Raw genomic sequence first — 21,640 nt, 5'->3', positions numbered from 1 at the left:
TCAGGAACACTATTAAAATGTACATGAAAGATGGTCTTTTATGTCCTAGATGTAAAGTAAGAAATATTTCTAAAACATTGTATCCCTGAAACAAAACAGTCCTCCATTACGGTTTGACATACAAAGTCAAAATTTCTGCATCGCAGATGTTAAATAAGATCCTATGTATTCAAATGTGTGTTAGACATGAAAATCATTCGTCCAAAACTGCTGAACGTACGAACTGAGGGTGTATTTACAGGCTGAACCGACAGTGGACTCCCCAAATTTAAAATTTTTAAAGATAACTTTCAGTTTAAAACCATAGTAAAGTACAGGTATCACGGTAGTATGTTAATACATTCTCAGGCAGTTCTGCTTTTTGCCTTCTTTGATCTTGAATATGATTTTGGTGTGCCAGTTCTTTTTGTCCAAAACAGTTTGCCTCTGAGTACGTTGTTTATAGCATGCTGATCTCTGAAATCATACCAGGCTCTGAGCATAATTTGTGCAGTTTCTTCCAAACTGATTGAGCTTATTTTCTTTGGCCTTGTGTTTGGAACTTGCTCTGGTATACTTTCTTAAAATTCCGTGCAGTACTTAACTTTAGTGTATTAATAGGGCTGTTCAACAAGATGGATAGCAGAACAGCTTGTGTTCCTTTCTAATATGGCTCTCTGGCTTTTTTCGAAAGTTCAGGTGATACAATGATTAGGTCAGGGTTTGTAGAGCTTCCTGTGTGGTGAAAGAATTTTTCTGACCATCAGGATTGTAAAGAAGCTGTAAAGGTCAATAGTTTTCCAAGCATGGTTACAATATTTTCAGTCCCAGTTTGTCAAAGCAGCATTGACATCTCCACACCTACTATTTCCAGGACAACAGTAAATGTTTTGTTTCCTTTCCAAACCAGACTTTTCTCTTATCTACATTCATTCATTTGTTAGAAGCATTAGAACATCATGAAACATTTTACTTGTAATTTGTCCTTCATTACCTATGGTCTATATTGTTTTGTTTACTCTTTAGTGTTATAATGGGGTTATTTGCTTTATTTCTGTAATCTACTGGAGAATTATCATTTTGGGGTGGGTTGGTCGGTGTGTGTCTTGAAAAGGGTAGTTTACTTAGTCTTCACCTGACTGGGATATCAGATTTGATGGTTGTTGTTTAAAACCAGCACTCAATAAAATTTGTGTTTACAGTAGAAATGTTATTTCTGTAGTGGTGTCAGAAAATTATAATAAATGTCATAATTGTTTTAAATATTTTGCACTGGTAAAAATAACTAAACTATAAAATTTGCTGATTCCTATACATGCTACAAAACTTGTGTGCTCTAATGGTGCTTGGGAAATGTAACCATATCTTATAGTACATGATAGAATTTTGTTGGGTAAAGATTACTGGAAACTTGGCTTTTATTTGGTTTAAAAAGAAATGTATAAGCAAAATATTTACAGTCTATCTTTAAAATGTGGGGATGTTAGGCCATCGTGAAATGTTTTTTCACCTCAGATTTCCTTCAATACAGTAAATATGTCTGGTAATCATCTGAATGGAAGTCCTGTATTTAATACTTGACTAGAGGGCAGGGATTTAGGGATTTTGTGGTCATTGCTGTCACCAAAATTTGACATATCAGACTTCTTTGCCAGAGATGTATTGGTAGTAATTTTCTTTGATGGAGTAATGTTATAATGAAAATAAAACTTATTTAGGTTCCATGAAAAGCGATGTGAAATTTCAACACTGATGATGGAGTTCTTAACACTGAAATGAGGGAATGCCAGTTCAAGCAATTCAAGGTTATTACCTTAGAAATACATACAGTATTTGAATACTAGTTTGACATTTCAAGGCTACTTCAGTTCTATCTCGAAATAAATAAATAAGGCTACAATTTTTAAATTTACATAGGACTAAAACAAGCAGAAAATGATGATGATGATGATGATGATGATGCAGACTAGTAGTTAGGTTGTTTTTTTTTGCCTTGGAATAGATTAGATTATGAAAGGAGGGGAATCATTTTTTATCTCACCTATTGGACTTGATTAGAAAAGAAAAGGAGGGGCATCATTTCTCATCGACAAACACATTTTGTAAAACAAGTTATGTCTTTGTTCTAGTATTAGTATTTGATTGGGAAATCAGTTTGTTCTGCACAATCTGAAGTAATTGCCTGACAAAACTACTAACCTGCTGAGATTATCAATAATAATGTTATTTGTTTTACGTACCACTTTACAGTTCTAGGAGATGCCGAGGTACCGAAATTTAGTCTCACAGGAGGTTCCAGTAAATCTACCAATACGAGGCTGAAGTATTTGAGCACCTTCAGATACCACCGGACCGAGCCAGGATTGACTGCCAAGTTGGGGTCAGAAGGCCAGCACCTCAACCATCTGAGATCATTATAACCAATGGTACAACATCATAGAGGTTTATAATGGTGCTCTCACAGGCATCTCTTTGTACAGTTATCCTACATAGTCCACTGACCATAATTTGAGAAAGGATCACATTGATTATCTGCAATGCTTTGTTTAGAAACAGGTGTGCTGGAACAAATTTTGTTTGCTCAGTTCACATAGGCAGGTCCGAACCTCTGCAGAGGTATGCCTGAGCTGGAGTTTACGTATGGTAGGGTGCCCAATTCCTTTCCACTCCTCCATTCCCTTACCCTCCACCAACAGCGCGTGGCAACCCATCCAAATCTTAAGCACCATTGGGCGTGGTCAACTTCGGAGATCTCACGGGATCCGGTGTTTCAACACAGCTCAGTTCATGTGGTACCCAAATATTGTACCAAAGAACAACCAAGCCTCTTCAAATGGTTACTCACATTATGGGATGACATATTCAGTTCATGTGCCAAGTAGTGGATTGTTTTCAGATTGATTCCTTCAGTCTGTCTACACCAGTACTGACTTAGATGTCTAATAGCATAACAACTGCTACTCTTTTGACATTGGATCTATTCCATATGCTATGAAAGGACATTTGATGCTTGATTGCATTTTAATCAACTAACAGGTCTCATAGCTCTAATGTAGACATAGAGAAAGTGACTTTCTGGGTAGGATCATTATTTAGAATGGGAAGATCAAAGTTCAAAAGAATATTTAACTGCAGTATTTTGGTTGACTATTCCACAATAATGTATGATGCTGCTGCTGCTGCTGCTGCAGCACAAAGTATTACAGGGATTACCTTTGTGATTATATTTTTGTCTATTGACATTGACAATCCCTATTACACTCACCAGCAAAAAAGTGAAATGCTGCAGTGTGCCATGACAAGGTTTGAAATGGACTAACATTAAGTGTTATTTCATGTATAAATTTAAATGGTATGGCAAATGTAAGTTAATTTGAAAAGTTTTAAGACAATAACTGACACATGGGCTCAACTTCAGGGAGTGCTCCTCTGGTGGTATGAGGTGCCTGATCGAATCACATTTGTTACTGAGACAATAGAAACGTGTTGAAGATACAAAGGTTGGAACTTAAATAGTGGCAACTATTTATTTACAACAGATACAAAAGAGTTACATGTTAGAAACCTTTAGTGTCCTTCATTGTAGTCACCAGCATTGTGTATAACCGTTGCCAGCGATGTGGAAGTCATATACCTGTAGCAGAGCCTGTTCTGTTGATGGTGTGAATGGAGCGGTCGAATCTCTGCAGCGAATGCCACAAAGTGGTTCCTTCATCTTTGGAATCAAATGAAAGTCACAAGGACTTAAGTCCGGGGAGTATGGTGGATGGTACAGTACTTCCCAGTCTCATCAACCAAACAAATGAGCTACAGCTTGTGCTGTATGCGCCCATGAAATGTCGTGCAAAATGATGGGTGGATTCTGCAGAAAGTGTTGCCGCTTCTTTCTCAAAGCTGGTCGCGGGTGGTGCACCAAAAACAAACAGTAATACTGTGCATTGATGGTCTGCCATGGAGGAATGTAATGCGTTAGGATAACACCATTACAGTCGTACACGAGGATCACCATAACTTTCACCCTACTAGGGCTCTGATGAACTTTCGACTTTCGTGGTGACCCATAATGATGCCATTCGTTTGATTGGCGTTTCGGTTTTGGCTCATACGATTTGGCCCATGTTTCATCCAGGGTTATGATACGGTGTAAGAAAGTATCTCCTTCATGCTCATAGCACTCCAAATGCATCTTAGAAGTGTTGTAACCCAACCATTTGTGCATTTCCGTCAAATCATGCGGAATGCATCGTGATGCAATTTTTCGCATGCCCAGGCGTTCCTTCAGGAGGTGAAGCACAGTCGTATGCACTAATCCAGTTTCTTGGGCGAGCTCACGAATCACCTGGTTTCAATCACTGTCCAGTAACGCGGCAAGAGCATGCACTTCTTCACTGACGCTCGTAGGACGACCTGCCTGATGAATGTCCACCACAGTTTGACGACCATCATTGAAGGCTTTTACCCAACGTGCCACTGTTCTGTAAGGCAATGCAGATTCCCCACAAGCCTCTTGAAGTCCTTGCTGACACTGTCGTGCTGTACGACCTCTGGCATGTTCAATCTTGATCCAACTCGATTGTTTATGTTTTCCAAACAGAGTGACAACGTTACATTAGACCGCTAGCTTACAGGTGACTGTGTTTCTTTCACTTGTGCGCACGCAGGTGATGTGAGAAGGCCAAGTCCATTTACTCTGAGGTAAGGTAGGTATGTAACCAACGTGTGCTATCAGCGACAATATTAGATTCCGTTGCATAGCGTCTCCACAGCAGTGTTGCACTATTTAAGTTCCAACCCTCGTATCTGGACTACGTATGAAATGGTGCAGAGCTCCAAGTTTCAACATTTCTGATTTCATAATTTGTAACTTTCATTTTAGTGTCGATGTTTTGATGTATATAATAGGAATCAATTGAGTGATGTTCCACCATTCAATGCTTCATATATTATGTAAGTATTTATCAAATGAATACCGGTTTTGATTCTCCTGGAATCATCATATGTTCAAAGCAAATAAATAAATCAAAAGGGTATTGACACACATTCAACCTGAAATCTGCCTTTAAACACACTTAAAATTGTTGCCATGGTTTATATGTCATAAAAACACGTTAAAATTTAAGGAACGTCCTAGGATCCAGGTCACAAATAAATGGAGTGTGTGTGTGTGTGTATACAATGTTGAGCTGAATTTTTATATATGAAGTTGAGGAATGCTATGAAGTGCTTATGTTGTTCCTGTGGATATTAAAACGTGTTCATATATTTGTGGTCAAATTGTCAATGAAAAATAAACATGTATCAAAATTGATGTTAAGGCAGTTTGCCGAGGAGTTGGGAGAACATCCTTCACTTGTTTGTTACTGAGCAGAGGAAAGCTGGAGGTGCTTTCCTAGCGGCAGGGTAACGAGAGCGAGGAGTAAGGTAACATCCACCCTTTCACGACTACTGTGCCATACAACCAAGGCCGTAAAGTTATTTAACTTTTTACCTTCAACAATAACAGTGACATTTTCAACATACAGCAGCTGTTACACAACAAGAAAGGATGTTCCGACAACTCCTCGGCAAACTACCTTTACTGCAAATTGTTTAACATCGGCACTTTCACAAGATTGTCAATTTTTATACATGTTTATTTTTCATTGACAATTTGACCATGTATATATGAACGTTTTTTTAATATCCACAGCAACAACATAAGCACTTCATAGCATTCCTCAACCTGAAGTTTTAAGATCATGTATAAAAGAAATCTGCTCAACATTGTACAAATGCATGCTAATTATTTGTGACCTGGATCCTAGGATGTTCTTTAAATTTTAACGTGTTTTTATGACATATAAACCATGGCAACAATTTTAAGTGTGTTTAAAGGCAGATTTCAGGTTGAATGTGTGTCAATACCCTTTGACTTATTTGCTTTGAACAGATGATGATTCCAGGGAAATCAAAAGTGGTATTCATTTAAAACAAAACCCCATGGCACAACAGCCCCAAGACCTACCAAGCGACCGCTGCTCAGCCTGAAGGCATGCAGACTGCTAGGTGTCGTGTGGTCAGCACGATGGATCCTCTCGGCTGTTAATCTTGGTTTGTAATCACGTAGGCTGAGTGGATCTCAAACCAGCCCTCAGGTGCAGGTAAAAATCCCTGACCTGGCTGGGAATCAAACCCGGGGCCTCAGGGCAAGAGGTAGGCACGCTACACTGCAGAGCCAGTATTCCTTTGTGACATAAATTTTAATAATAGATTAGATATAACTGCTCAGATGGGCTTACAAATTGTACACCGGGTTTCAAATGTTTTTCCACAATACAGGAAAGAGAAAAACCCATGTAAGAATGCAGCTGTGCTAACAAGCTTCTTAGTATATTATTGGTTTTCCCTATTCTCCACATCCCCTAGGACTTATTACAGTTTTTCGCGAATGTTCGCATCCTTTTTCTCATCAAACCTAGCAAAATATATAGCGTCATTGGTATTCCCTTACAGGAGCTTCCCAGGGATTGTTAAAAAACAACGACTCAGGATATTGGTGTTGATTTCTTTTATTGCACTGTCTGTATACAATTATTTACAGCTCATATTATGTTGTATCAATAACTTATTGGAAATTTCTGCTTTGTACCGCACAACTCCTCAAGGCTGGCATGTTCTCCTGTAACATAGAAGAATATTTCATTAGAAATACCACTTAGTACATGGAGAATAAATTGCTCTCTGAAAACAAGACATAGTATACAACACTCCTTAACCTTGTCCTGTACAATAGAGGTTTCAATATTCCTCACTTTCATTTCAGTGACTGTAATGCAGATACCTTACGTCAGGCCTACTAGTGGCTGAAAATTTCATTGATGTACCATATGAAATATGACACTTTGTTATTGTATGTTCAAACAATGGGACCATCTGTATCAATCCTCATTATCATTTTACACTGGAAACATGGATTTGCATTTCCTCTTCACTGTGAGTGTGATTGGTCTCTTACATTTTAAAATTAGATCAGATACATGCTGTCAGCAGCCCTGAACACTATGTTAAGACGAAGGAGTTGTACACATCCCTTGCAAAAAGTTAATGAGTGGAGTAATTTATGAATCCATCAGGAACTTCCAGCCCTCGATTGATATGTGTGAGTTGACTTGTAGACTCTGTATGTCAGATAGTGACTCCTTTCTTTTTCAGGTGTACTGGTTTGCAAATTTCTGAGATAAGTTTCAGCACACTGCAGGGTCTAGCAATTATACAATGAAAACTTCACTGCTATGTATTCTTCAGCACGACAGATTTGGTTGCCATTGAGAGCAAGGGCAATGAAAATGGATTAGTCTTTGTAGAAAATCCTCCAAGTCACAAAAATATTCTGTCCAGATTGCACGATAGGAAACTTTCTGTGTGTACCACCTACATCAGTTCTCTGAGTACAAGTTTTAAGTGATATTGGAAATATTGAGAGAAATCTTTATTTCTCACTGCATCAGGAGACTGAAAAGTACTTGCCTAGTCCTATCAGGGTCTATTCCACGCAGCATTGATTATGACTCTGGTCTTGTTAACAGTACACCACATTAATAGGAAATACCTTGTTTTATTACTTTTCGAATTCTGATTTCCATTAAAACCAGTTTTGTTCATGTTCCAAACCAGAGTTTATAAACTGATAATTGGATTCATATCATTGATTGACTTTTCAAGAGCTCTTGTGAAAATTATGGAAAGATAAGCCCAGGATATCACCATAAACAAAGAGACAGCTAAAATTTATTAGTGGAAAATATGACTCTGGAATTTGTGGTGTAGTTTCGTGGAAGTATTGGCAGCTGCCATTGATTGCCGCCTGCATAAGAAATTGTGAAACTACTATTCATGTACTGCAATTGTATGATGACCTTTTTGCACACAAAGAACCATTAAGCAGGTCACATGTTATGGACAGGCTTCAGAAAATAAAGTTATCATTGAATTTTTCTGTCCAATCAAGATTAGATGAAACCAGGCTATTGCAACAAATTGTGAAGGGAAAAGTATATTTAAGACAAAGTGTTTACTTTCTTACAGTGTCATACCTGATAAGAAAAGGGCAGGCAGGTCAGAATGAAGATGACAGCTTAGTTCCCAATTAATGCTTTGAGAACTTATGGTTTAATTTAAGTGCTCCAATGGGGGCATGAAATATGTAAATTAACTGATATTTCCATTTAAAGGAATATTATATAAATTAATACATGACATAATTGAATATTTTGAAAGTATTCTGTATCTTGAGCGTAGATATCACCATTGGCATGTATTTCAGATAACATAAATGGTGGAAATGCGTATGACTCGTGCCATATTCAAAAAGTTGGGCTGTGGTAGTTATTGCCAGATACCCTGTCTGACAGGTGCATAGTACGTTCATAAATACCTGACAAGTTTCAGACGTAAATAACTTAGCAACGCAACAAGCCATTCACAATTTTGTTGCGCAGTTTAAAAGAGTAGGGTTTGCCATTTATGTCACATATGGTACATTGGAGCAAACTAAAGGTCGTAGTGGCCACAGCTTTTAATCAGATGTTATTGTGGTGGTGCAGGCAGTCTTGGCCTTGGAGAACACGCGCATCATCTCGTTTGTGCCAGCCAGTCACTAGCATGGTGTGGAGTGGTGAACACTGAGGTTTTGCGATTGATACTTATTTCATAAATGCCGACTGTTACCACAACACAGCTTTTTTTTCTCAGACACTTTGGCTTAGGTCGACATGGGAAAGTTCCGAGCAGGAACACCATTCTATTATGGGTGCACAGTGTGAAAACAAAGCCACCTGGTAAGCCTCATAGCATCCAAACACCAGAAACCGTCTGTGCAGTGAGACACGCCATTACGCATTCTCCTCAACTTTCGGTGCATAGGCATTCAAGTGCTATGGGATTCTCAGATCTCACCATGAGGAAGATTTTACATGCAGACATGAAGTTTCATCCATACAAAATGGTGGGTGTTCAGAAACACAGTGAATGTGATTGGGCCAGCCGCAGAGCATGTTGTGAGGTGGAAGTTGTAGCAGCTGACACCAGTGTGTTCTGGCAAGTGATGAAGCGCACTTTTATTTGTCAGGCTACGTTAATACAAAAAAAATTCTGTACTGGCCCGCAACCAATCCTCGAAAGATCCATGAGCGACCTCTCCACAGAGAGAATCTTACTGTTTGGTGCGCTATTGCTAATTTCGGAATTGTAGGCCCTTACGTTTTTGAAGAGGGGGGACAGAACTGTAACAGTAACATCGGATCATTGCATACAGCTGTTGCACAACTTCCTGCAGCCGACACTCACCGACTTAGGGAATCCTGCTGTGTGGTTCCAACAGGATGGTGCCTCAGAGAAATGTTTCCAGAACGTCTCATCTCCTTACGGGGCGATGTTCCGTGGCCAACCCATTCCCCTGACCTCACCCCATGAGATTTCTTTCTTTGGGGATATTTGGAGGATCACTTCTTCCAACGTAAGCCGCGAACACTACATAACCTGAAAGCTGCCATCCGTGAAACTGAGGCAATACCGCAAGTCATGCAGAACTTCAGGGAGAGGCTTCAGAGTTGCACTGAACAGGACGGTCGCATTTGGATGACATTATTTTCAAAACCTAGTGTGTATGTGATGCAAATGGCTTGTTGCATTGCAAAGTTATTTATGTTTGAAATTCGTCAGGTATTTCTGCCGCACCCTGTATATCCAGCCATGGCTTTGTCTACCTACAACCCAATTAGGAAAGTAGGCTGCTAATTCCTGGAATTTCACTGATGAAATAGAGGAAAAACAGCCTTGTCTTAATTAAATAAAACATCCCTTCATGCATAATTAGTTCTTATCAGTTTTTTTTCATTGTGTTGAAGGAGGTCGTGGTTAATACACTGCCTGGCAACACAAGTGATGCACCCAGAAGAAATGGACAGATGTCAATGTAACTTCGTATACGTCCACACCACTGGTGGGTATGTAAATGATTAGACTTGCAACTCTCTGCGACAAGTAGAACGGCGAGAGTGCATTAGTGTTGTTACCAGGCCTGGTAGAATACATAAGGGATGTGAATAGCATCAGATATTAAGTGAATGGTTTGAAGGAGACTGAGATACCACATACTGTTATCAGCACGTGACAGAAATTGAAAGGCACCTCATTGTGGGGAATTCGGATATGACAGAGATCTGATGATGGACTGCATGTGAACATGTACTGAGCATGCAGTATTATAAGGAGAAATAAATATATAAGAAACGAGCAGCGGAAGTGACAAAGATAACTGGATTCGGACATATTAAGCTCATGGTACTGAATGGGTAGACCTTTCTGTAACCTTTGATAGTGATCAATTGTCAATACAGACCATAATGAAATTCATAACTTAGTATCTCATAAGTTTGTTCGAACAGATAACAGTCAATGCCAGTAGGACTAACATGCAACTAGACATTAACAGTATAAAGGTTAGCATTAAAGAGAGAGAGAAAAGGGGGAGTAGGGAATGGATGGATAGGACGAGAATGGATCATTAGCAATATTTATTAAAGCTAGCCTCATATAAAAGAGAAATGTCAGCCTAAAACATAGCACACTCGCCATTAACAAAGAAGCAATTTCCATAGGTAGAGCACATTTCTTATTCTTGTGTCCGGCATTGGCACAGTTCAAAATGTCTAGTTCATGGCTAGAGAAAAATCAAAATAGCACCGGTGTTAATCCAAAGCACAGTATCAAAGCCCCAAGATGTTACCTGTATAGGGGCCTGAGGGGCTTGGTTTCCCCCACGGTCGAAAGTAGGCTACAGTTTATAGGATGAGGGCCTAAATATGTAGCAAAGCAGATGGAAGGTGCTAGAGATGAGGCAGCGAAAGCTCAAGCGTAAACAGTCATGTTTATGTCATTATGTGACCTAGCAGACAGCTGAGTGGCAACAGGCGCGAGCAGCGGAGCAAGATGGGTAGCGAAGGCAGGTAAACAAATGTGCTGGTAGATGCAAGGAGGTCTTTATATCTTTCCTCGCTCCAAGGAATCCAAAGGATGGAGAAGAGTGAGCCACCACGGCCAAAGTGATGAAGGCGCCATCACGCTGGAGAGTTGATTGTAGAGACCGCAATGAGAAGCAAACTCTACAACAAAAAAACAAACGGCAACCATGAGTGGACAGAAAACAGCAGAGAAAGGGAGAATGGACTGGTCCAATAAAAATGGTGAATAGTACAATATATATTTTACAAGTAAAATTAGGGGTTTTTTTTTCCAGCCACAAAACAAAGAGGAAGAATCCTAAAAATAAAACAAAATCCCATCAGACAAACTTAGGCAAAACATGGGGAAGTCTTCCTCCCTCCAAGAGGTACAGTGGAGGGAGAACGGTAAATATATGCAAAACGTCTGGGGGTAATATGGAGAAATAGTGATTTGTTTAATGTCTAATTCAAAACATACTGAAAAAGGCTCTAGAAGTAAATATTGATGCACTATCAGAAGTTGATAAAAATGGGACTATGACCAAGAATTTAGAGAAGCCGTCTAATAAGGTAAGAATGTGGGTATTACCCCTAGATGAACGAACAAACTATGGGGCCTACAAGATCAATAAAAAAGGTTTGAGTAGGGTAAGTAAAGGGGAAGCAAGAGTGCAAACCAGATGACTTTAAATTTAAAGGTTTTGCTTTCTGGCAGGGCTCACAAGATGAGACATACTGACATACACACTTACGCATCTGGGGCCAAAAGTAAAGCGAGGCGATACGAGCATAGGTTTCGCCAATCCCTAAGGGTCCCTCATTAGGAGGAGAATGGTAATAGGACAATATCATAGGTTGATGAAGAAATGTAGGGATTACTACTGTAGCAATAGGTTTAGGGGTAGGCTTAAAAGACCTTTAACAGACATTTCAATAAGGTAAAGGGACCACAGTAAAAGTGATCTCATAAAAGTTTTGTTTAGTTGCAAAAGTCATCAAGTAATTGACGAGACTGGCAGGATTGGAATGATAATGGAAAGTCAATTAAGGAATATGCTAATTTAACCGGAGAAGGGAAAGAAGAAGAAGATGACAGCTCGTCACTTTCCGGAGAAGAGACGTCAGAATGAGGGGCACATCAGATAAATGAGACAGGACATTGGCAACACAGTTATCAGCACTAGAAATGAATTAAAGGGAAAATTTAAATCAAGAAAGACATAACCATCTGCCAGTTTTTCCAATTTTGGGAGCATTTTTCAGTAGCCGAGAAAGGGCTTGGTAATCGGTTTTACAACAAGTTCTTTGTGTTCTAAATATTCAGAAAACTGTTCCAAGGTAGTCAAGAGCTAGAGTTTTACACTCAGTAGCAGAAAGAAGTCTGGTAAAATAGGCAATGGGCAAAGGGATACCCCCGACAATTTCATTACACCACAAACAGCAAGATTGGAGACATCAGTATGGACTTCAAATGGCAATGAGAAATATGGAAACTGCAAAATAGGAGCACGTGTGAGACAGGATTTGAAGGTAAGGAAAGTTTGCTGTTAGTCAGTCCATAAGAATCTGACATCTTTCTGCTTCAGATAGTTCAAGGATTTGGCAATGTGAGATAATGTTGGGATGAATCTTTTAGGTATGGTCTCCTTTTATAATAATGTACACAGTTGATTTATGTTCTTAGGAGGCAAAATTTGGGTAATGGCAGCAGTGCGATCAGGATTGACATAAATACCCTGAGAGGAAATAATATGTGCTAGAAACGTAACTGATGTCTGAGCAAGGAAATCTTGGAGGAATTGATGGTTAAGACTGGCAGCGCGCAACCTAGAAAGAACTTCAGTGAGATTGGCAATATGGGGGTCGTAATTAGGACTAAACACAAGGATTTCATCAAATACGGATAAAGATATTGATATTTTATGTCAGCAAAGAGGGAATATACAAGTCATTGCATCAATAGTTGAGACCGTAAATTTAATCCAAAGGGGAGTTTGTTTAACTGAAATAGACCATTAGCAGTAATTACAGCAGTGAGCTTAGGACTAGCAGCATCTAAAAGGTATTTGATAATAGGCAGAATTAAGACCAAAAATTGAAAAATATTTAAGTTTGGCAAGACAGTGGAAAGCTTTCATAGGAATCTTAGTGAATCCTAGAATTCAATCTACAGTAATCAATCAACAGGACGTGTAGAATGATCCAGTATGTCAACAAGAAATCCTGGGGAGATATAATTGGAGAATGAAGGAACAATAGTACCGTCAAAGCATTTCTTTAATGTGTTGGTCCAAAGGTTTAATCTTAGGTGGACTAAGACGATACGGAGAGAGGTGGGAGGCGGGGTAGTGTCCAAAAGATTGCTATGAGCCTCGTAATTAGTGGCATATCAAAGATGATCCGTAATAACATAAGAAAATTTTGATTTCAAGGAAGTAAACACATGCTGCTGAGAAGTAGGGCATATAGATGGGAACTAGGGAAATAATCTTAAGTGGAATATTCATATGGATTAATTAACAGAATGCATGCGGTTTGGTCCAAAAAAGGAGAGAGGAAACACAAAAGTTTTTAGTATTCAGTATCAACCCTGTATGGGAAAAAAAATTCATAGCCCAATATAACATGGATAGGAAGATCTTGAACCACATGAAAGGGGAAGGACAATGAGAACTTAGAAAATTTGATAGTAAGTTTAGTGTGGCCTATAATGTGCAGGGGATGCTGAGATATAGAATTACATTGGAGGGTAGAACGATACGGCTCAAGCTGGGGGCGCAGTTTTAGTAGTAGTTGAAAGGAAGACTAATAGGGAAGTAGAGGCACCAGAATCCAACAAAGGTAAGGAAGGTGCTTCATTCACTAAGAAAGAATGTAGGCATTATGTAACTTCGATTTTTTTTTTTTTTTGCTAGTTGTTTTACGTCGCACTGACACAGATAGGTCTTACGGCGACGATGAGACAGGAAAGGGCTAGGAGCGGGAAGGAAGCGGTCGTGGCCTTAATTAAGGTACAGCCCCAGCATTTGCCTGGTGTGAAAATGGGAAACCATGGAAAACCATTTTCGGGGCTGCCGACAGTGGGGTTCGAACCTACTATCTCCCGAATACTGGATACTGGCTGCACTTAAGCGACTGCAGCTATCGAGCTCAGTTGACTTCGAATTAGAAGATAAAATGGAGGAAGTATGTGGCAGATTTATCCCAGTCTGCCATGACCTGCCTACTGAGGAATGGGATGGGCATTTCCTGAATGTGGAGTGGGACAGGTACGTGCAATGTGTCCGATACCATGGCACAATAACAAGACAGCAGAAAATTCATTGATTATACAAGTGTTGAGTGTGAGTAGGTGGAGAGGGAGAAGCGGGAAGGGGAACCAAAGCATAGTACGATGCATTACTGTAAGTGTTTAAGGTATCCAGTTGAGCTATATTATATAAATGAGCAATAGTAGTGGGAGGGGTGAAGAGGTGGATTAATTGCCAAAAGGGTGGGGCAGCATAGAAACGTACCAAAGAAATAAGTTCTTGCAGATGCTGGGCAATTGCAAGAACATCAAATAAACCAGTAAGAGAATCTAAAAAGCGTATGTATAGCACACAAACCTTTTCTTGAGCGCTAGTTTCCATTCAGCACTATGGAGCTCAGGGCTCAAGAAAAGGTTTGCATACTATAGATTCGTCGGAATGAAAATAAGGCTTAATTGCTGACGAATTTCATATGGCAAAACAGAATGAAATTGCATCCAATCAGTAAAGTGGGTCATGTGTTAACCGAAAATTACTGAAATATCCTGAGGTTTTAGAATACAAGAGAGAAAGTAATTGAGAAAATGGAGTGAAGGATGTTTTTAAAAAAATTCTACTTATGAACAACCATAGGGTTAATTCCTTAGGGCAAGTCTAATTCAGTTAAGGAACTTGATCCAAACTCTTCTTTAAAATATGAACAAGTACCAATTGCAGTTGCAAAGAATTGGAGAGTTTGGAGAAGACACATTAGGGGGAACATGAAAAGGGTCCATTGAAATATCACAGTGGTATGTTGAGAATTTATCAGAAAAATATTCCATAGTGAGGTTTGCAAAATGTACTGCCTAGCAGAACAAAGGTAAGGTAACATGATGCTCCATGTAACAAGTGAAACGAAGCAGTGGAATTGTAATATAGCGCCAGAAATAAATAAGGCATACAATAGTATTAAGAAACGATAGAGTCAAATGCTCTGTTACCATACTGTACTAAGCATGCGGTCTTATGAGGAGAAATAAATATAAATAAGAAAGGAACAGAGGAAGTGACTAAGGTAACTGGATTTGGACAACATAAGGTAGAGTCAAATCCAAGCAAGAAGGGCTAACACAAGGTCAAACAAGACTAAACCCCAGCTAGAGAAGAGGACAAGGGACCACAGTACACAAGTAAACACCCAGTGTTGCAATAATCTAGTGCTAGAATTAGGTAAAGGGAGGGGAGGGTAACACAGGCAAATTAATACCGGTAATAATATATTCGGGGCAAAATCAGAAAAGCCGATGGGAACCCAGAGGAAAGGGCATCAAATAGTGAAACAACAAGTATAAATTTCCATATATTTAGAAACAACTTAAAGCACCAAAGAGGTATAATATTCATACGAACGAAAGATATCTCCTAAGTTAGTTCGAACAGTGATACCAGCCTTAAATACCAAATGAACAACAGTCATTACCAGCAGAGAATGCCAGCAGGACTAACATGCAACTATAGATTAATAATATAAAGGTTAGCATCATGGCGTAGGGATGTGGCGACCCCACCGCCCAGTGGGAAACCACTGCAATCAGCCACCCAAGTATTGGCGGGAAAACCATAATGTTTGAGGGATATGGAGGAAATGCCTACTCACAGTCCTGAACAACTAGGATGAATCACCTTCCCAGATCACATCTGGGATTGTAACTCTTGACCATGGTCAGATCAATGATCAGACAATCAACTTATCATGGAGAGTCTTCTAATGAAAGAATCCACCGGCTTGGACACCCAACATTCTAGACCCAAGCAAAGACACCATTCGGATACGATGGGGTGTCACATAGAAGATCATGGCGAGTCGGAGCGCCTGAAAGCCCAACGGATGAACCACGCATACAGACACAGACTTAAATTCAGTAAACCAGGAAATTTCTCTTTCTTTGCAACATTAAACATCAATTCAGTAATTAAAGTTGGGAAGTTGAAACACTTAAATGATGTCATGGATCAACACAGGATTCTAATCACAGCCCTATAAGAACTTCGGACCCATTTGAATCTGGGTGATATCGTCTTTACAAAGAACCTCCAGGAAAGAGAGTAATGAAAAATGTTCCCCAATTTGGAATGGGATTCCTGGTTCATACTAGCATATTAGATACGGTGGAGGACTTCTCATCGAACTCATCAAGAACTGCAACCTTAACGATTAGAGTAGAGAACAAAATATATACACTGATTAATGTCCATGCCCCAACAAATGAAGAAAACAGGACAAATAAAGATGAAAAATAAATGTCTTGGGAGGAGCTTGACCAACTGATTTCAAATATCCCTGACAACCATGTTAAAATTATGGTTGGAAACTTCAATGTGAAAACTGGACAAGAGAGAAAATATCGCACAGTGGTAGGTAAATGGCCAGCACACAAATTGACAAATAGAAATGGTCAAATATTGAGCTTTGCACAGACTGTGAAACCACAAGATTTAAGAGAAAACCACACAAATTAATGACCTGGAAATGCCCTAATGTTAAACTGGGTGGGTTTCAAATAGACCACATAGCAATGGATAAAAAATACCATAGAGAAATTTTTAATGTCAAATGTCCAAAGTCTGACACATCCCACTCTGATGAGTCTAGTGTCAGACCTAAGACGAAACACTAGTTAATAGAGCAAACACCTGAAAAGCCTTACATCTGATCTGTTTTTTGACATGCTCTATTGGTGGAAAAATATCTAATTCCCTCCTTGGGAACTTAGAATTTCCAACCATCATAATGACGTGTAAACGTGACATAGCAGACAACTGAGTGGCGACAGGCAGTAGCGGCGGCAGTTAAGATGGGTAGCGAAGGCAGGTAAACAAATGTGCTGCAAGAAGCTTGTTATAAACGTAAGGGCAGGCATACTCTTCAAGTTTTCGGTTGACCTCATCTGACCACCACAAGGAAGGATCACCGTACGGTTCATGCGTCCATGAACGTACGATTTGTTGGTAATTTTTACTATTTTCGGTACCTCTCTTATTTGTCTGAATTTATGTTATATGTTGTTCTTACCTTAATTGTTTTGGTCTGGTTACTTTTCGTTAATTTATAAGTTTCCTTTGACGTGCAATCATGTCACAGGTTACACAAACACTGCTTGCCTATTTTTCTTTCCCCTCTTCGCTGCCTTACGTCATTCTTTCTTGCTTATTGATTGGTTGCATCACCTTGACATGACTGTTTAAGTCACCGGCAACTTTCTTTTTGATTGGTACTGACAGTGTATTCTTCCGCGCTTTTCTGTCTTCTCATTGGTCATTTTTTGTTATTTGTTTTAGCCTTTGTTATATTACTTAATTGGAAATTTTTCATATATTCTTTCTGGACTCCACTTCCCTCACTATTTTGTATTTTTTGTTAAGATTTTCATGTACTGGTTTGTAATTATTTTCGTTAGTCTTACAGCACTATATTGCATCCTATCTGGAAACTTCTACAGCGCTATTTAAGGGATACCTCAATCCAGTTCTACAGGAATGCAGCCCTCACTCTCAACAAGATTTCACCATAATCGCTGCTCCACGGCAGTCTGTATGAGCTCTTTCCATCCAGGCTGAACTTTGCCGCACACACTGAAGGTGGCAGCTTGTTGACGTGTCTCGCTTCACCTTGCTAAAGACCGTATACCCCGGGCCTGGCTTGCTTATTCGATCTGCGGCATGTCAAAACGAGCGCTATTTCTGCACTACTGAAGCTTGAAGCTGGCATAACCGGCGCGTTTAATTTTCTATGGAATTATAGTTATCATAGCCTGGACTTTGTATTTTGCCCGAAGCTGTGATCCAAACTCATGAATTTTGTACTACTTTGGCCAGCCATGCTTATTTCTCAAGGTAGTATTATGCAGCTGGTTTGCCTTTCAAGAATTCCAATAGCACTGTAGTGTGGTACTCTTTAATTGCTGGTCTCATATTTGGAAACCATTTATTTTAAACATCACTTCCTTGTGGATAATATGGATATGGTGGTGTAAAATCTTGCTTAAATTTAGAATCTTTGTTAATTTATTGGTCTTGAAGACCACTTTTTCACAATTCTTGATAGCTTTAATATATAGTCATGACTATTTAAGTAAATATTGGACTAGCCTTCAAACTTAATATATGTAATTATTTCAGATACTCTGAATTTTTCTCCGATTTCATAAGACAGCAGTCTTATTTATATTCATTATCTTGTGCACATCCGGTGGCCTTTTTCTGGTTCGCGGATATGTGGACACTGTTCTGACCTTTAAAGTTATTGCTAATGTTCAAAATTATTCGAATTATTTATTGTTATTTTTTTGAAATTCTAATAAAAATGTTGTAACTGCTGATCCCTCTATTCTAATTTCCCGAAAAGCTTGGAAACCCTCTCCGGTCGTTCCTTGTTTTCTCCACTGTACATTCATATTAATCACCAATATACGTTTTTAATTTCATTTGGAGAATAACATTGAAACAAAAGATAAAATGCCGTTAAATGATATGTTTATGTGATTGGAAGCCTGTAAACGACTGAAAACGTAACTGGTTGACAAAATCAACCGCGCGCCCGGTCTACGGTTAAGAAAAGAAATTTGTTATTTGTTCAACTCAAACATTGATGTAGGAATTAGAAAGATGTTTTTAAAGACTTTCGTGTGGAGCATGGCATTATATGGAAGTGAAACATGGACGATAACTAGCTCGGAAAGGAAGAGAATAGAAGCTTTTGAAATGTGGTGTTACAGAAGAATGCTGTTTCAAACCAGTCTATGGATTGATGACTCAAACAACAAACTATAGCCTAAATATATTTTATTTACTACTATTAAAGCGTATAATTTTTGCATGTTGGTGAAATAGGAGGCCAAATCACATATTTTGACTCATATCATTGTCACTTAATTCTTCAAGTCCTACGATTATTTTTAGAAAAATGTGCAGATGAGGTCTTTCCCGTTCAAATGTCTTTTGACATAATGTTGTAAGCAATAATTTGCTAAAGTTTTGAGCTTCTAGTGTAAATACATGGACTAATAGGTACCAGTACTTTCTTAAATCGCATAGATTATATTTTCTGTTCATGTACAATACATTTCGATAAGAAAAGGTTAATAATATTCATAAATCATGTACACTAATAAAGGTATACATATGATATGAGAGTAGAACAAATAAAACATTTTGGTTCCAGAGCAAGGAAGTAGGTTGTTGATTTTCTAAACAATTGCCTGCAGAGTAAACAGATACCTTAGGTGTGGAGGAAGTCTCGAGTGATAACTACTTTGAAACCAGGTTAGGATCCATTAGATCCCAAGAGCTACAGGCAAATATCATTACTTTGTCACCTATGTAAGATATTTGAGAGGATCTTACTTGAGCCCCAAACATCTAAAGTACATCAACATCTTATTCCAGAACAGGTGGGCTTCAGATCTGGAAGGAACTGCACATCACAGGTGCTCAATTTAACTCGGCACATAGAGGATGGGTTTGAAAGATGTAAAATCACAGGAGTGGTATTCGTGGACCTTACAGCAGCGTACAGCATAGTACATCATAGAACTTTGCTCACCAACCTCACCAGAGACTATGGTTTCACGAAGAATGTTGAAACTCTCCTGCAGAACCGCCGGTTCTTTGAAGAGTTTCAAGGAAAGTACAGTCGGTGGAGGGATCGAACTTCCCCAGGGCAGTGTCCTCTCGCCAATCCTCATTAACATCTACACAAATGACCAGCCAAGGCCTTCCTATACAATAAGCTTCATTTATGCCAATGACCTAGGTTTAGTGGTCCAGTGCAATGATAAAATAACATCCTATTACATGTTATAAACCTCATGATTAATCCGTATTGAAAGTTGTTATGGCATGTGGTTACAAATACATACTAACACTTAACACTTTCGGGACGTGTCTTGCCCCTTTTTTATAGAGCATCTTCAGCCTTAATACAATCTTAGAAATATTACACATAATATTAAAAAAGAAGCTAGAAAGTTAGCCTTGTAACCTTATCACTTAAAATATTGGTACACATAATGTGAAAATGGAATACATTTGATAAAATCATGGTAAAACGTCTATGGTCATTTTAAAATCATTTGGTACGAGACTAAAACTTCTTCTTATATAAATTTTGAAATTCTTATAAAATGCTTCAGTTCAATTTGTCTTATTTCTCCTAATGCGATAGTACATTTTTTCTCTAACAAAATAAAAGCAATATCACAAACACAGAAAAATATGTCTTGCAAAAGACGTGGTCAAGGTCGCTGCTTTTGTCATTAATGTGAAGGTAGTAAAACACTCAAAGGGTAGTTTTAAATAATGTGGAAACTTAAGCCTTGGTATACGATCGTGAGAAATGTGGAATGTCCTGCAGGCATAATTTTGTAGAGCACCCATGCCAAGAGATTTCAATAGTCTACTGGAATAATTATTCTCTGTAAGGAGAAGGAAAGAAAATCTTAAAAAACTGGTAAACAAAAAGAGAGAGTTCTTCTATTTGACTATATTAGAGTGAGGACTTATGTGTTTATAACAAACAGTTACCCACTACCTTCCATTATATCAGTAAACACTCTTCTGTTGGCTCTGTTTCTCATGCAGAGGCGGTAGTGAACGGGGAGGGGAAGGGGTTGAGGAGTGTGGAAGGGAGGAGGGGATTGGTGAAGCTGTGCCAAGGCTGACGAAGGGGCGGAGTTATTTTGATGGAAGCCGGCCTACTACTCAGATGGAATGAGCTTTAGAGCATAAAGAATTATATAATATTAGGGATCCTAACTTTATCTGAACTAACCATATTTAATAATCTAGGTGTTAATTCATGCAATATACTTTTAATGTCTGTGATATCATTAAGATTCTGATCTTTATTGAACGTCTGATCTAAATAGATCTATATGCTTTCTAGCTTGTTTAACATTCTTCCTTTTTCTATATTCTTAATTATTGCTAGATCCTTTTCTATAGATTCAAATCGGTGACCAGTCTCCCTCGTATGCAAGCTCATCGCTGAATACTTTATATGTTTTTCCGTGTAAACATGTTCCATACATATTTTGTCATAAAGCTCCTTCCAGTCTGTCCAACATATGAATTATTACACTGAACATTTTAGTCTATATACTCCCGATCCCAAATAACGATTTTTGTCTAACTTTATTATGGTTAAAGAATATGGACTGGGGTATGTTTGTGGCTCTAAATGCTATATTAAAGTTATGTTTCTTGAATACGTTGGCGATCTGGTGAACAGCTGGTTTATTATAAGTGAATGTAGCATACTCCGTCCTTTTGGTTGACATATTCATGGATGAAATAGAGCACTATGAAATAAAGGCAAAAATTAAAGTAAATGATTTATAGTTAAGATACGTAAATGATACATTTGTAATTATAAACAAAGAAGTCACC

The 21,640-nt window shown here is 38.6% G+C and overlaps 1 long non-coding RNA gene across 2 annotated transcripts in view; it reads right to left on the bottom strand.

Annotated features, from left to right (window-relative positions):
- Positions 1 to 6,558: 6,558 nt before the first annotated feature.
- Positions 6,559 to 21,640, bottom strand: part of LOC136870315 (uncharacterized) — a 36,095-nt gene continuing 21,013 nt past the window's right edge. The window contains exon 4 of one of the 2 annotated variants that reach the window (XR_011018017.1): positions 6,559 to 6,637. This is a non-coding gene — a long non-coding RNA (uncharacterized lncRNA). Of the gene's footprint in view, positions 6,638 to 10,931; positions 11,121 to 21,640 lie in introns of those variants that run through there. The other variant, XR_010859755.2, reaches the window with a different exon arrangement.

The sequence above is a fragment of the Anabrus simplex genome, chromosome 1 (assembly GCF_040414725.1).
Source record: "Anabrus simplex isolate iqAnaSimp1 chromosome 1, ASM4041472v1, whole genome shotgun sequence".
In the NCBI taxonomy this organism is placed as follows: Eukaryota; Metazoa; Arthropoda; class Insecta; order Orthoptera; family Tettigoniidae; genus Anabrus; species Anabrus simplex.
This window is presented reverse-complemented; position numbering and strand designations above follow the sequence as displayed.